Here is a 15,678-nt window from a genome sequence, read left to right as displayed (position 1 = left end):
ATTGTATCGTATATGCGACTTATTTTGTCTTTCAAATAGTTACGATGTATGCTTTTTTTTAAGTTATTTTTTTTCTTCAAATATGATAATATGTATGTTGATATTTGTTCACATATCACAAATCAGCCTTGTTCACTTAAAATAATTAATAGAATCTCACTTCTCGTGAATCTCATCATAAAGTTTTTTATTTTATTCAAACAATAAGTACTATGAAAAATCAAAATATGTAACCAACAATCACTACAAGGAAATTATATTTAATGATAATAATATTCGTCACTAAAAACTTAAAAAATCACTATATATATCTTGTGACGATATTTTCATTTGTCACCAATCATCACTAATATTCGAGTCACTATTAAATTAGTGACGATTTTTTGTATGTCAAAAAATAATATCTATTGTGATGAAATTATCATCACTAATGTTTATAAATAACAACAACAAAATTTAAGCTATCACAAATATAAAAGATAATAGTGATGATTTAATTGTCATTATTAAGAATTTATAATCACATATACGTATGATTATTAGTGTCAAAAATATTTCAAACTAATTATTATTTTCTTTTATTAACATTTTGTCATTAATTTTTTTAAATAATAATACTTATGTCATTATCACTAAATTAATTTTTGAATACCATAATAATACACATTTATTTTAAATATGAAAATGAATACAAGTAAAATAAATACACATTATAACAAATATGACATTAAAATAAAATATATCCATTACATGTTTAATGACAAAAATACAATCATATTCAACATTGTTGCGATCAATCTAAAATATTACACATTGAATTACTAGAATTTCATAATTCTTAAATTTAACAAAATTTCTAAATTAATAATAAAAATAGCATCTTCATGAATTCCAAACCTGCAAAAAAATACAACAAAAAAATAATAAGTATTAATAAAAATAAAGTAATTAATATTTGATAAAAATGTAATTATATCAAAAGTTAAGATAAAAATATTAATATAAAAGACTTTCAAATAAGAAATAAAGTTACATGATTAACTAAAGTATTTAAAGTGCTAGAAAGGTTGGCGTGATCCAAGAACATATATTTGCAAAAGTGCAAATGGATATATTATACAACTATTTTTCGTTAGTTTTTTTTTTTTGTCTAAAAATCAAATATATAAAGGTTACAAAATAAAAACATATAACTGCAAAAGTGCAAATGAATATATTATACAACTATTTTTCGTTATTTTTTTTTGTCTAAAAATCAAATATATAAAGGTTGCAAAATAAAGATTTGGGAACAATGTTAGGGAATGATCTTGTATTGGCTTTTAAGGAAAATATCAACAAGTTACACGATAAAACATTTTTTTTCCATAAATGAGACAAACGTTATTTACCGCATCTTTCACATACCTATCTTTTGCTGAATCAATCTTCCACAGAAAACTTGAGTATAACCTTGTGTCTTTTCAAGTAGTACTACAAGAAATTATAATTTTACAAAATATGTAAAACATCAAACACTATTAACAAACAAAATAATCTCATTTTACATAAAATAAATGTTCAATATATAAAAGAGAAAAAGAAAATTAATGTACAAAATCAACTCACAAGTTTATTTCAAGGTTTCCATCCTTGATATGACTAGGTAGACAAGAGTTTTGTTATTGAGGTGAACTGAAGCACTTACAAAATAGCTACAAAAACAAGATCCATGGGTTAATGAGTTTAACCATTTAACAAAACCCAATCATTTTTTTATAGCCAGTAAAACTCAAAATTATAGATAAAATTGTCAAACAAAAAAAAATCACAGCATAACATTAGCAATACAATACACAACTTGAGACAAGAAAAGAAGACACAACACACAATAATTACATAAACTATTAATTTCATGGATCACAAATCTAAATAATTAATGTATGGTTGTTTATCACTCTTGAAATACGATCCCTACCCATGCAAATTTCAAGTTATTCACCTAGTGTGAAAGATATTTTACAAACCTTGAAGGATTGCGCTTATGCAAAGGAAATCGAGTTGAGATTGATTGATATTCCAGCAATAGTTATTATCATCTCGTAGGTTAGTATTGATCCTTTGGTGACTACAAAGATTTATGAACAAATATGTTTTTGAAGATGCAAAATGGAACGCGTCACATGTTTATCATTTGTTATATTCTTCACTTACCAAGAATCACTCTTCGAAACATGAAAGGGAGTTACAACTTCCATGAAACGTGGCCTTCTTTCTCTCCAATTTACTTTTTCTAACTCCTCTATTTTTTTTTTAAAACAATAATGACTATAATCTTTTCTTTTTTTTTACGATAGCTTCATGGTCTCAAGTTATACCTATTCCCTTAAGTTTATTCAATTAAAATATATAAGTAGTATTCTACGGAGTAAATTTTTATTTTTATAATTAAAATTATAATGAGTAAATAATTTTTAATATATGAATTATATTATAATTATTTAATTCAAATTTATAATAAATATTTTTCAATTTAAAACATATAAATTATATTAGTATTTTAATTTGTGCAATTTTTGAAATTTTTTTTATTTTATATAATCATAATTTATAATATTTTTTTAAAATTTAAATAAAATTATAATTAAATTTTATAATAAATAAATATTTGTAATTAAAAGTAACCTAATATTCTAATGTAAAATATTTATTATAAATATAAAATATAATTTGTATGTAATCTTTATACCAGTAAGAAACCGATATTTTATGTCTATATATGAAAGAAGAAGAAAAAAAGATAACGAAGTGACTGTTTAATTAGAGGATACAAGATGTTTGATAAATAAATTGATAAAAATATAAAGAATAAAACTGAAAATAATCTCTCAAAAAAAACTGAAAATAATAATTAAATAAAAAAAATTATGAGAAAGAGAGTATTTTGAAAGTTAAAAGAGAAAAAATGATTTTAAAAAATATACACCAAAATAAAATATCACGTTATTAATATTATAAATTTTATGAAAGAGAAAAAATACTTTAAAAGTTATAAGGACAAAATGCTCTAAAACCATTATATATAAAAAAGATATATTGTATTTATTAATAGTATAAATTTAATTATTTATTATAATCTAATTAAAAGTAACTTTATTTTAATAACTCAATGATCTCAAACAAAATTAGTTAAATAACTATATATCATTAAAAATTAATCTTTAAAAGTATTTTTGTTCAATATAAAAATTCTAATTTATTTTTAGTATTTACTATTCTTATATAATAAATAAATATGGGAGGATATTTACTTATTATATAAGAGTAACTCTTGATAGTTTATTTCATTTAATAACTCTTGATTTGTAATAAATTTAACAATTTAATTGTTAAATTAAAAGTTCTTATTAAATATATCAAGTCTACAAATTTTATAAAATTTAAAAATTATTTAAAACTTTATTATATTAATAATTAACATATAATATGTTTTTATGAATATAATTCTATTTAAATTAATTTAAAGAACTATCAAATAGTTTTTAAATTTTGTAAAAAGCGGTAGACTTGGTCTATTCATAAAAAATAAATTAATCTATTAGTTAAATAATTAAAATTTAATGTCGATTCAATCATACTATTTATATAAAGACTTGGTAGTGAATAAATTATAAATAGTTTTTTCTACAGAAATTTATAAATACTTTTTACAATATGAAATCTGTCTTATTAAAAGTATTTAGTAAAATGAATAATAAATTAGCTATTAATTTAAAATGCATAAAATATATTTATTTAATAAAAAAAATTAGCTAATTAATTTAAAATATATTAAATATATTTATTTATTTTAAAAATATAATAATATATTTATTTATTTAGTAAAATAACTAATTTAAATTAGCTAATTGATAACAAGTTAGAAAATGAGAGAGTAGACAAAATGGTTTGAAAATTAAAAAAAGATTTTAAATAAATTAATGGGGATAAAAAGAAAGAAAGAAAAAACTTATAAATTATAAGTTATTTCAAATAATTTATGAAAATAAATTATAAATTCTTAAAATAAGATTTCATACTAAAAAAACTTATATTCGTCAAACTAACTTATATATTAGTCAAAGGAATTTATAAAGTTATCAAATACTTTAATATATATTTATATATATATATGATGAATTCTGAAACTCACTATATAACTATAAGTATCATACTAGCTATTCGAAGCATCTAAGTACGTTTACAAATTGCTTAAAGAATTGCGCATTGAACGTGGAAGCGTACAATGTTTAATGTGATTTGTGTATAATGAAAGAAAGATCATTATTAACACATATTGATAGGGAGGACAGAAGTAGGAAAGCTGAAAATAGAAAAGTGAGACAAATAATAATATAATTAAATAGGTGAAATAGAAAATAGACATAAGAATGTTTGATTTTGTTAATTATGACACATGTTTCTTACTTGGTTAATTAGTTTAATTATATTTTTGTTCAACTAGTTATCCGGTTAGGTCCTAAAAATATGAGATGCATTATAAAAGTTGACAAATTGAACTAGCACACGTAAGTGTGAGAATATACATAATTATTGTCTGGTATAATATTCATTCTCTGAAATTAATAAAGTTTACTTCATGTTCATGTTCATTTTTTTTTATCACTTATTTATCTCAATCTTCAATTGAGATCACACATTAGTGAAAAAATGACATTTAGCATCGAGAATTTTAAAGTTAATTATTGTATAAACAATTTTAAACGATAAATACCGACACAAATACAATTAAAGGAAAATTTTCTAAATTTGATAAAAAATAACTAACTTAAAAGATTTTTTAAGATAGGATAAGATAACTGGATGTGTTTGATGTATCTTCTAAATTGGTTGTTTGACAACTAATTTAGAATGTGTTAAAAAATCGGTTTGACAAATAATTAATTTTTAGCTAGGTTTCAAATTAATTGTGATTTGTTATCAAACAGACATGAAAAACTTAGTCTAGATAGAAACGACTTCATAGAAGGAGTGGAGTTAGTCATGAGTCTTACCCTATACTACTCGCTCTAGAGTTGAAGTGGGATTGAAAATAATGAAAGCCAAAAGTAAGAATGCAACGAGAATATATATATATATATATATATATATATATATATATATATATATATATATATATATATAGATATATATATGTATGAGGAGGGTTCAAACGACATCGGTGTAACTTTTACTAAGTGTTATACTGTTCAATAACTTTAAATTAAATGTGAATTTTATAAATCTAACCGTTAGATTGAAAATTCATATCGATTTATATGTGTATGTCAAATTTTATTAAAATTGAACAACAACTTTGTTGGGATTCATCCCAAGTCCCACATCGGTAAAATGAAGGAACATTGGCTAGTTTATAAGTGTCCACCATTCCACATAGTATGAGGCCTTTTGGGAAGGAGCCCAAAAACAAAACCGTGCGGGCTTGGGCCCAAAGCGGACAATATCATACTATGGTGGAGGAACGGGTGGACTATCGAGCCCTACAAGTGGTATCAGAGCCAACGGTTCGTCTGGGTTTGATGCGGGAAGACCCTCAGTGTTGTGCCTCGCGATGGAGATTCGAACTTGGTGCCTTGTGTCGAAAGTCTTCCTGATATTGTGGTGTTCAGGCGGCGTGTCCCGTAGAGTTAACGGCGGTACAAGATGGTGACGGATTATCGCTTGAGGGGAGGAGATCACGAGACATGTGGTCCTTGGTCTGAGGGGAGGTTTGTTGGGATTCATCCCAAGTCCCACATCGGTAAAATGAAGGAACATTGGCTAGTTTATAAGTGTCCACCATTCCACATAGTATGAGGCCTTTTGGGAAGGAGCCCAAAAACAAAACCGTGCGTGCTTGGGCCCAAAGCGGACAATATCATACTATGGTGGAGGAACGGGTGGACTATCGGGCTCTACAAACTTGAGGGTAATCAAAGTATTCGTATTTTAGTATATTTTGAAATAAATATATTACGTCAATTTTGTTTTATAAAAATGAAGTATCAAATCATGTTGGATTACTATAAAATTTTGTATATATGATTTAAGAGTAAAGAACTTCCAATCTAACTGCTGAATTTATAAAATTCACATTTAATATAAAGTTATTGAGCAGTGTAACATTTAGTAAAAGTTACACCAGTGTTTAGACTTATTTCACTCAATAACTTAAGTTTTATATTAAATTTTAATGATCAAATCGTTCAATTAAAAAAAATTTAATCTATAAAAGTATGCAAATTTTTTAAAAATTTAAAAATTACTTAATACTCATTTTCATTAATTCAAATCAATATATAAAATATTTTTATGATTATTCATCAATTTGAATTATTGAAACAGAGTATCAAATAGTTTTCAAATTTTTAAAAAAAAATTACAAACATGATATATGCATTAAAAAATTTCAATTCAATGATTAAATTATTAAAATTTGATATAGAATACGAGTTATTGAATAAAATAAATTTAAGTAGACTTACTTTTGGAGTAAGTGAATCTCTTCTCTTTTATATGTATATATAAAGAGATATAAAGAAATAGATGAGAAATCCACTTACTCAACTTAATATCTCATATTTTATATAACATTTCAATGATCCAATTCTTAAATTTTTTTTATATTATATAAATCAAGTTTACAAATTTTTTTAAAAGACTTTAAAATTATTTGATATTTTATTTTATTAATTTAAATTGACAAAAAATTTAAAAAATATTTTATATATTAATTTGAATTAACAAAATAAAATATTAAATAATTTTAAAAATTTTAAAAATTTGAAAACTTGATTTATATAATAAAATTTTTTAATTTAATGGTTAAATTACTTAAAATTGATATAAAATATGAGTTATTAAGTGAAGTAAATTTATTAGTTATATATTTTTTTAAAAGATTTCATTGATAAAAATAAAATATATTTTAAAAAATGTGAATTCCAAAGTCGCCATCCGTATAAACACTTCGTTCATGGATAGTTTACAAAATATATCTTTATATACTCTAGCCAGTGAAATCTGTCCTGATCTTTATAATGAATTCTAGACATAACTTAACCTAAACTTTTGTAAATATCATAAATATTGGATTGGACTATAAAAAATAAATAAGGTGAAGACTTGCAAGAAGACTTGATAAAATCATTGGAAACATTTATTTGCTCCCAATGAGATGCGACCATACGTTTAGTCATGTGCTTTCCTTCCAACTTCAGCATTTTGTCCTTTATAGGGCCTATTCCGCTTTTATCTTCTCCTTCGGACAATAATGCTAGACCGCTAAAGGAGAAAAGATAGACCACAATATAATAAATATAATATATAGAAATAAAGAGATAAAGAACAAGAAAAGAAAAGTAGAATTATGGGACATAGCTTTGGGTGATCTAGCCTTTTTTTTTTTTTTCTTCTTTTAACATCTTTCTTTTTATGCGTACACATCTTATGTTTTGAAAATTTTAATAAATAATAACTTATTTTGCCTATTAAAAAGAAAGTGAGAGAGAATGATAAAAAAAACGCTCTTACTGTAAAGAATGAGTATTATAATTTTATTATTTAGTGTTGGATTAAATACACTAAACAAGTTTGACTTGGCTTTTGGAGAGGATGCATACAAATTTTAGATGTGACTAGTGAAAGAAAGATATGTATTTTAAAAGATAAAAATATAAAATACAACTTGGTTAAAGACTTGCACATTGACTTGGTTAAAGACTTGCAAATTGCTAATAACGAATATACAAGGTTGTGAAAGCGTCGGTCAAGCTATTTATGTGTTCTAATGCTTCTGTTTCCTCCCTCCACTGTTGTTCTATGTCTCCATTATTGCACATGTTTTCGTTATTGCAAAAATAACTCCTGAACTGGATAAATTTCGGGGAAGAGATATGTTGGAACATGAATATGTGTGTTTTTCTCTTATAAAAAACATGTATATATGCTTTTCTGCTATCAATATACTGAAGCCTGTGGCTGTAACTAACAATGCATTAATTGTTGGATTCTATCTAACTTCTACTCCTCAATCTCTTGACTCATATGACGAATTTTTTTATATTTTTATTTTACAATGGTTAAACAATATTCATTGCTTCACATTTGAGACGTGGGGGGAAAGTATATATAAAATTATAATGAGCATTTAGAAAGAATTATTAGAGGGGAGTAATCCCTGTTCTTAATTCCAAGCGGTTTGCTGGTTTATTTATGAAATGTAAAATACTATATACGCATTCAGAGAATGCTAATTAGAATTGTGATAAAATTTAAGCATTGCGATTTAAAGGAATAAAGGTTAGAGACCACCTACCGCATTGGATAGAATCCAAAATGCATGCATTGTAGATCATTTTAGAAAAGAATTATATAATTAAAATATCTAAAAAAAAAGTGTATTAGATTAAGATTTAATAATATTATTTTAACAATTTTTTTTAAATGTCATAATTTTTTTAAGATTTTTTAAAAGAATTTGTAGAAATATAATATATTTCAGTATTTTTTAAAATGTGTTTTTTTTTATCGAGATTTTGTAATATATATTTTAATTAATTTATATCATACGGATTTATAATATTTTGAAAGAAGTTAATGTGATTTCAAATGTGAATATGAATTTTTAAAAGAATAATATAATTAATAAAAATACCATAAATGATAATAAAGAAAGATAAAATTAATATAATTTTTCTAATCTTTTAATAAAAAATTATTATTTTTTATTTTTAATAAATAATTATTTCTAGTTTTATGTCTTTCTAAGTAACATTTTTTTACATAACTTTTTATGCATTAATATTTTTTCATTCATACTATTGAATTTGAATAATATATTCAAATTTATGATATTCATTAACTTGTAGAACTGTCAAAATTGATTCAACTTAATGGGCACCAACTCATTAGCCTCTTAGGTCAAGCAAGGTTGGACTATTTATTTTTATACTAAAATAAATTGGATCGTTTTGTCCCGGGTAGATGAGCCAATAAAACTTATGCTGGAAAGGTATCGAGCATATTTGGTCCTATTTTTCCTTTAAAATTACATGTGAAATTATTAAACACAAATAATTATTTTCAAGTTATACACACACAGACATATTAATTTAATTGCATGCAAGTTGATATATGTACACAGACATATTAATTTAATTGCATGCAAGTTGATATATGTACACATACATATTAATTTAATTGTATTCAAGTTGATATTACATATAATTTAAATAGTGAAAGTTTCAATCTCAAAATCAAACACACTCAAGGTTTTATTTTATTTTTTGAAGGTACATTTCATATAAAATTTTTATAAATAACCTAAAAAATTTCTCTCAAGGGTTGAATAGATGAGGAATAAGTTGAGATACTTGAAATTTTAATTATTTTAATTGAATAATTTAATTAAAATTTCTTAAATTTCAAATACTTATTTTTCATCATATACAAAAAATACTTTTCAATATATATTTAAAATTTTGATATTTCAAATTAAATTATATTGAAAATAAATATAGTTAAATTTTAATAATTTAAATAATATTTAATAATTAAAAAATAATTTAAACATTTTATAATTAAAAAAATTGATAAAATCTACATCTATATTGATAGATGAAAATTTTAGGGGGAAAATAGTAAGAAAAAGAAGAAGAAGATGATGATGAGATAAATGAGAGAGATGAACAAAACGAAAAAGAAAAGAAAAGATAGAGAAGATAAGTGAAGAGAAGAGAAAAATACAGAGAAGGAGAGTGAGAAAGGAGATGACATACAGAAGAGAAGAAAGAAAGGAGCAAGAACAACGATAAAGAAAATTAAAGAGAGAGAAAAAAAGAAGAAGAAAAAAGAGTGATAAGGAATGTAGACAAAGTAGTATCTTGAACCTTAAGACATGTAAACGAAGTGATAAGCAAGAATAAAAAACACAAAGTATTTTTATATTGCTTTGTCTCAACCATTGAGACTATGTTTAGTTATAGATCAACGCAGTCAAGTTCCATTATATTTGCAAATATACAAGTATTCTTTTGCAAATCATTTCTTGTTCAACCTAAGTATTTTTTGACTTTCCTCTTCAAGCAACTACCCAAGTATTTTTTAAACAAGGATAATTGCCAAATATGCATACATATTTCATTATATTTAGGCAATTATTAATATATATTATACTTTTGAATCTTGTTTTTGATCACAAAACACTTAGTCAAGAGATAAATTCATTTTAGAATTGATTATTTAAATATTATGTATTTTTGATATTTTTCTTTGTTGAAATATCATAGGGAGAAAATAATTTGAAAAGCTACAAGTCTCGAAAAGAACCATCACTCCAAGCTGCATACAACCATCACTCCAAGCTATGAAAATTCTCTCGAAACTACCATAAATTTGCTCTAAGCAAGTCAAGGCAAAGAGCAACATTAGAACGAGTAACATGAGCACTTAGAGCGAGTAGAATTCGCTCACAACTACCACAAATTTGCTCTAAGCGAGCCAAGGCAGAGAGCAATCATGGAAGCATACACATGATTGCTTAGAGTGGGCTACAAGGACACTCTAAGAGAGAAGTGTGACACCCTCTACCCCAACATTATTAATAAACCTAAACTATATTTATAAAAGATTTTCATAGAATGATATAAAACAATAAGTATCATAAGGTAGAAGATGCACATTCATAATTTATATACATAAATATTAAACTCAAGAAGTTATTAGAATTCAAAGATTATAAATTAATCCCAGTAAAGGTGGTAGTGCCTCCTAGTTAGGAATCAATTTATAATTTATTAAATTACACAAGAAAAGAAAATATTTTTAGACAAGAAAATACATAAGAGAAATCCTAGCTAAACCCGATGTCACATCCTATCAGAGCATGCCCCAAGAAACCTTTAGGCCTCATCACCAACCTCCTCATGATGATGATTACCTGCAACATAAATTTAAACATATACAAAAAAAAAAATAACAAGGGAGTGAGAAACATCTCACTCAGTTGTAGATGAAGAAATAAAAGTTAAATAGCACACACACATATAATCATTATCATATATAATTATTTATCATGCAATGATGTCATAGACTCAACTCATAAATATATGCATGTGGCGCCATACGGAAGTTCACATATCATCATTGGTGACCCTAAGGCACACCTAGTTAGCATATCGTGGGTGACTCAAAGGTACACCTTGTTAGTCGTGGGTATGCGGCCTCAGCGGCACACCTGGAGTATATATGCATATGATGCATGTCATACAATCATAAACTTAACATTTAACATGTTACAGAATTTCCTATAATATACCATATCATAAGCATAATTCATACTTATATTATATTTTATTAATCCAATAGTCCAAAGGTCCAATAATTCAATAGTCCCATAGTCCAAAGGTTCAATAGTCCAATAGTCCATTGTCCAACAGTCCAACAGTTCAATAGTCCAAGGTCATTAAGTCAAGGGTCCAATAGTTCAAAGGTCTTTAGGGATCATATAATTTATATTTCCTGGTATAATTATATCCTTAAGTAAAATAGGAAGCTTAATGAAAATAAGGAGGCTCGGCCTTCCATTTAGATAATAAAGTCTAAATTTATAAGTTAATAGGAGGCTTAGTCTTCCATTCAATGAATATTTTAGAATAGTAAAATACGGGAATAAAATACTTATTCACATAATAAATAACTCTTTTCATTTGAATAAAATTTTGGGATATTACATTTCTCCCCTCCTTTAAGAAATTTCGTCCCCGAAATTTTCCTGAAATAGAAAAGGATAATCTTCACGCATCTTGCTTTCTAACTCCCAAGTAGCACTTTCTTCAAAATGTCCTCCCCAAACGACCTTAACCAAAGGAATTTCCTTTCCTCTTAGTTGTTTCACCCTCGTATCATCAATTCTTAAAGGAACTGTTTCATAGGTGAGATTATCTTTCAATTGAACATTGTCAGACTCGATGATATGGGAAAGATCATGGACATATTTTCTGAGTTGGGAAACATGAAAGACATTATGAAGATTTGAAAGAGATGGGGTTAAGGCAATTTGATAGGCTACTTCACCAATTCTTTTAAGGATTTGATAAGGACCAATGAAACGTGGAGTAAGCTTACGCGATTTTAGTGCTCTGCCTACTCCTGTCCAAGGAGTAACTTTAAGGAATACATGATCACCTTCATTAAACTCAAGGTCCTTTCTCCTCTTATCACTGTAACTCTTCTGCCTACTCTGAGCTGCTCTCATTCTCTCCTGGATCATCTTAACTTGTTCAGTAGTTTGTTGAACTATCTCAGGTCCTAAGATAGCATTCTCTCCAGGTTCTACCCAACACAAGGGTGTTCTACATCTCCTACCATATAGAGCTTCATAGGGTGCCATCCCAATACTGGAATGGTAGCTATTGTTGTAGGTAAATTCTATCAAAGGTAGGAAACTATCCCAACTACCCCCATGTTCTAAGATGCAAGCTCTCAACAAGTCTTCCAAAGATTGAATAGTTCTTTCGGTTTGGCCATCTGTTTGGGGATGGTAGGCTGAACTCAATCTAAGCTTAGTGCCTAAAGCCTCATGTAAACTGTCCCAAAATCTAGAAGTAAACCTAGGATCTCTGTCAGAAACTATACTAGTAGGAACCCCATGTAATCTCACAATCTCACTTATGTACAACTTGGTTAGTCTCTCCAAAGAGTATCTAATGTTAATGGGAATAAAATGGGCAGACTTAGTCAATCTATCTACAATAACCCATATAGCATCTAAGTTTTTCGTAGTTTTAGGTAATCCAACTATGAAATCCATAGAGATGCTATCCCATTTCCATACAGGCACATCCAAAGGTTGCATTAAACCTGAAGGTTTTTGGGGTTCTACCTTAGCTTTTTGACATACTAGGCAGGCATACACAAATTCCTCCACTTCCTTCTTCATCTTAGGCCACCAAAACATCTTCTTAAGGTCTTGGTACATCTTAGTGGCTCCAGGATGAATACTAAGGCTACTCCTATGTCCTTCTTCAAGAATTGTTCTCTTAAGTTCAGGCACACCAGGAATACACAACCTATCCCTAAATCTCAATACTCCATCTATTCCAATTCTAAATTCACTTTCCACACCTTGATTCAACTTCTCAGCTTGACTCAATAAGAAAGGATCTACCTTCTCACCTTTTCTAATTTCATCTATCAAGTTATTAGTCACCTTCAAGGTTCCCAACCTAATACTCTTAGAGGTTAGTTCACACCCTAAACTCATATCCCTAAATTCCTCAATCATGTGCAATTCCCTCATCATTAAAGAAGAAATTCTCAAGGATTTTCTACTCAAAGCGTCAGCTACCACATTAGCTTTGCCTGGGTGATAGTTCAACTGAAAGTCATAATCCTTAAGAAACTCTAACCATCTTCTCTGTCTCATATTTAATTCCTTTTGGTCAAACAAGTACTTAAGGCTTTTATGATCACTAAACACCTCAAATCTAGATCCAAACAAGTAGTGTCTCCACAACTTAAGCACAAATACTATTGCAGCTAACTCAAGATCATGGGTAGGATTGTTTTGCTCATGGGTTTTAAGTTGTCTAGACGCATAGGTTACTACCCTTCTCTCCTGCATAAGTACTCCACCTAAACCTGATTTGGAAGCATCACAAAATACCTCAAAAGTCTTGCTAGGGTCAGGTAATACTAACACAGGGGCACTAGTTAGTCTTCTCTTAAGTTCTTGAAAACTCTCTTCACACTTAGAGTCCCACACAAAAGGTTGATTTTTCCTAGTCAATTTGGTCAAAGGTAAAGCTAATTTAGAAAAACCCTCTATAAATCTCCTATAATACCCAGCTAGTCCTAGAAAACTCCTAATCTCAAAAACTGACTTAGGTGTTTTCCATTCAAGAACCGCCTCTACCTTAGAAGGATCTACAGCTATTCCATCCTTGGATATCACATGCCCTAGAAAATTTACACTCTCCAACCAAAATTCACATTTTGCCAATTTAGCATACAACTGTTTCTCCTTAAGGGTTTGAAGAACGATCCTAAGGTGCTCAACATGCTCCTCCCTATTTTTAGAATACACTAGGATATCATCTATGAAGACCACTACAAATCTATCCAAGTAAGGGTGAAAGATCCTATTCATGTAGTCCATGAAAACACTAGGTGCATTAGTCACACCAAAAGGCATCACTAAATACTCATAGTGCCCATAGCGGGTCCTAAAAGCAGTCTTTGGGATATCCTCGGATTTCACTCGGATTTGGTGATAACCTGATCTCAAATCTATCTTACTAAACACACAAGCCCCAACTAGCTGGTCCATAAGGTCATCTATTCTAGGCAATGGATACTTATTCTTAATGGTTACTTTATTCAATTGTCTATAATCTATGCACAATCTCATGCTCCCATCTTTCTTCTTGACCAATAGAACAGGCGCTCCCCAAGGTGAAACACTAGGCCTAATGAATTATTTCTCTTGTAGTTCCTCTATCTGTTTCTTAAGCTCAACTAACTCTTTAGGAGACATCCTATAGGGTGCTATAGATATGGGTGCGGTACCTGGCACTAAGTCTATACTGAACTCAATCTCTCTCTCAGGTGGTAAACTAGACACATCCTTAGGAAATACTTCTGGAAATTCTCTCACTAAGGGAATCTCATCTAGCTTATTCTCAGTCTCAACTGTTAATGAAGATAAGATCATGTATACCCTTTCATTTTCCTTTAAACAAGTTTTAATGTTAGAAGCACTAAGAAATTCCGTACTCTTACATTCACAAAATGAAATGGATTTATCAAAGCAATTTAAAAGAACATGGTGAGAAGATAGCCAATCCATACCAAGGATTACATCTAATTGACTAAGAGGCAGACAGATTAAGTCAACTAGAAACTGTTTATCAGAAATTGTCAAAGGGCATTTTAAACACACTAGGGATGTAGTTACAGAACCATTAGTAGGGGTTTCAACAACTAAATCAAAATTTAACAAAGACATAGGCAATTTCAGTTTTTGGACACAAGAGATGGAAATAAAGGAATGAGTTGCACCAGAATCAAATAGAACAACAAAAGGAGTCTCAGCTATGAAACAAGTACCTTGTATCAAATTTTCTGACTGAGCAGCTTCAACACCACTAAGAGCAAATACTCTTCCTACAGTCTTTGGTCGTTCGGTTTGCGATCCTGATCCAACGACACGTGTTCTTGGTGGTTCAGAACATTGAGTGCTAATATGTCCTTTACCACTACAGTTGAAACAGGTAATCTCCTTGTCACGACATTCTGACTTGTTATGACCAACACGTCCACACTTCCCACATCTCCCTGAAAAAGTAGATCCTCCAACACTTCCAGTAGTATTTACAGTGGTTCCTCTAGTAAAGGACTTACTTCTATTATTAATAGTCATATTCCCTTGAAATCTTGTAGGGTTGGAATAAGGCTTACTTCTACTAGAAGTATTAGAATTCACTGTACGAGCAGGGCCTCCAGCTCCTTTATAGAAAGCAGCACGAGCACGGTTGTCACGATCATAAATACTGCACTTATTGACCAGAGTGGGAAAATGATATATCTCCTGATAATTGATTGCTGTTTTCACTTCAGGACGCAGACCATTTACAAACTTTATGCATTTGGCCCTTTCCC

The 15,678-nt window shown here is 28.2% G+C and overlaps 1 long non-coding RNA gene across 1 annotated transcript; it reads right to left on the bottom strand.

Moving 5' to 3' along the window:
- Positions 1 to 748: 748 nt before the first annotated feature.
- LOC114916840 (uncharacterized) lies at positions 749 to 2,232 on the bottom strand. The gene is made up of 4 exons (XR_003805448.2): positions 2,007 to 2,232; positions 1,609 to 1,694; positions 1,408 to 1,473; positions 749 to 897 (listed from the first exon to the last, which is right to left on the bottom strand). It is a non-coding gene; the product is annotated as an uncharacterized LOC114916840 (long non-coding RNA).
- Between the last annotated feature and the right edge of the window lie 13,446 nt (positions 2,233 to 15,678).

This window comes from Cajanus cajan, chromosome 4 (assembly GCF_000230855.2).
Source record: "Cajanus cajan strain Asha chromosome 4, NIPB_CcT2T_4, whole genome shotgun sequence".
Lineage (NCBI taxonomy): Eukaryota > Viridiplantae > Streptophyta > Magnoliopsida > Fabales > Fabaceae > Cajanus > Cajanus cajan.
Note: the sequence above shows the minus strand (reverse complement) of the source record. Positions and strands in the feature narration are given on the sequence as shown.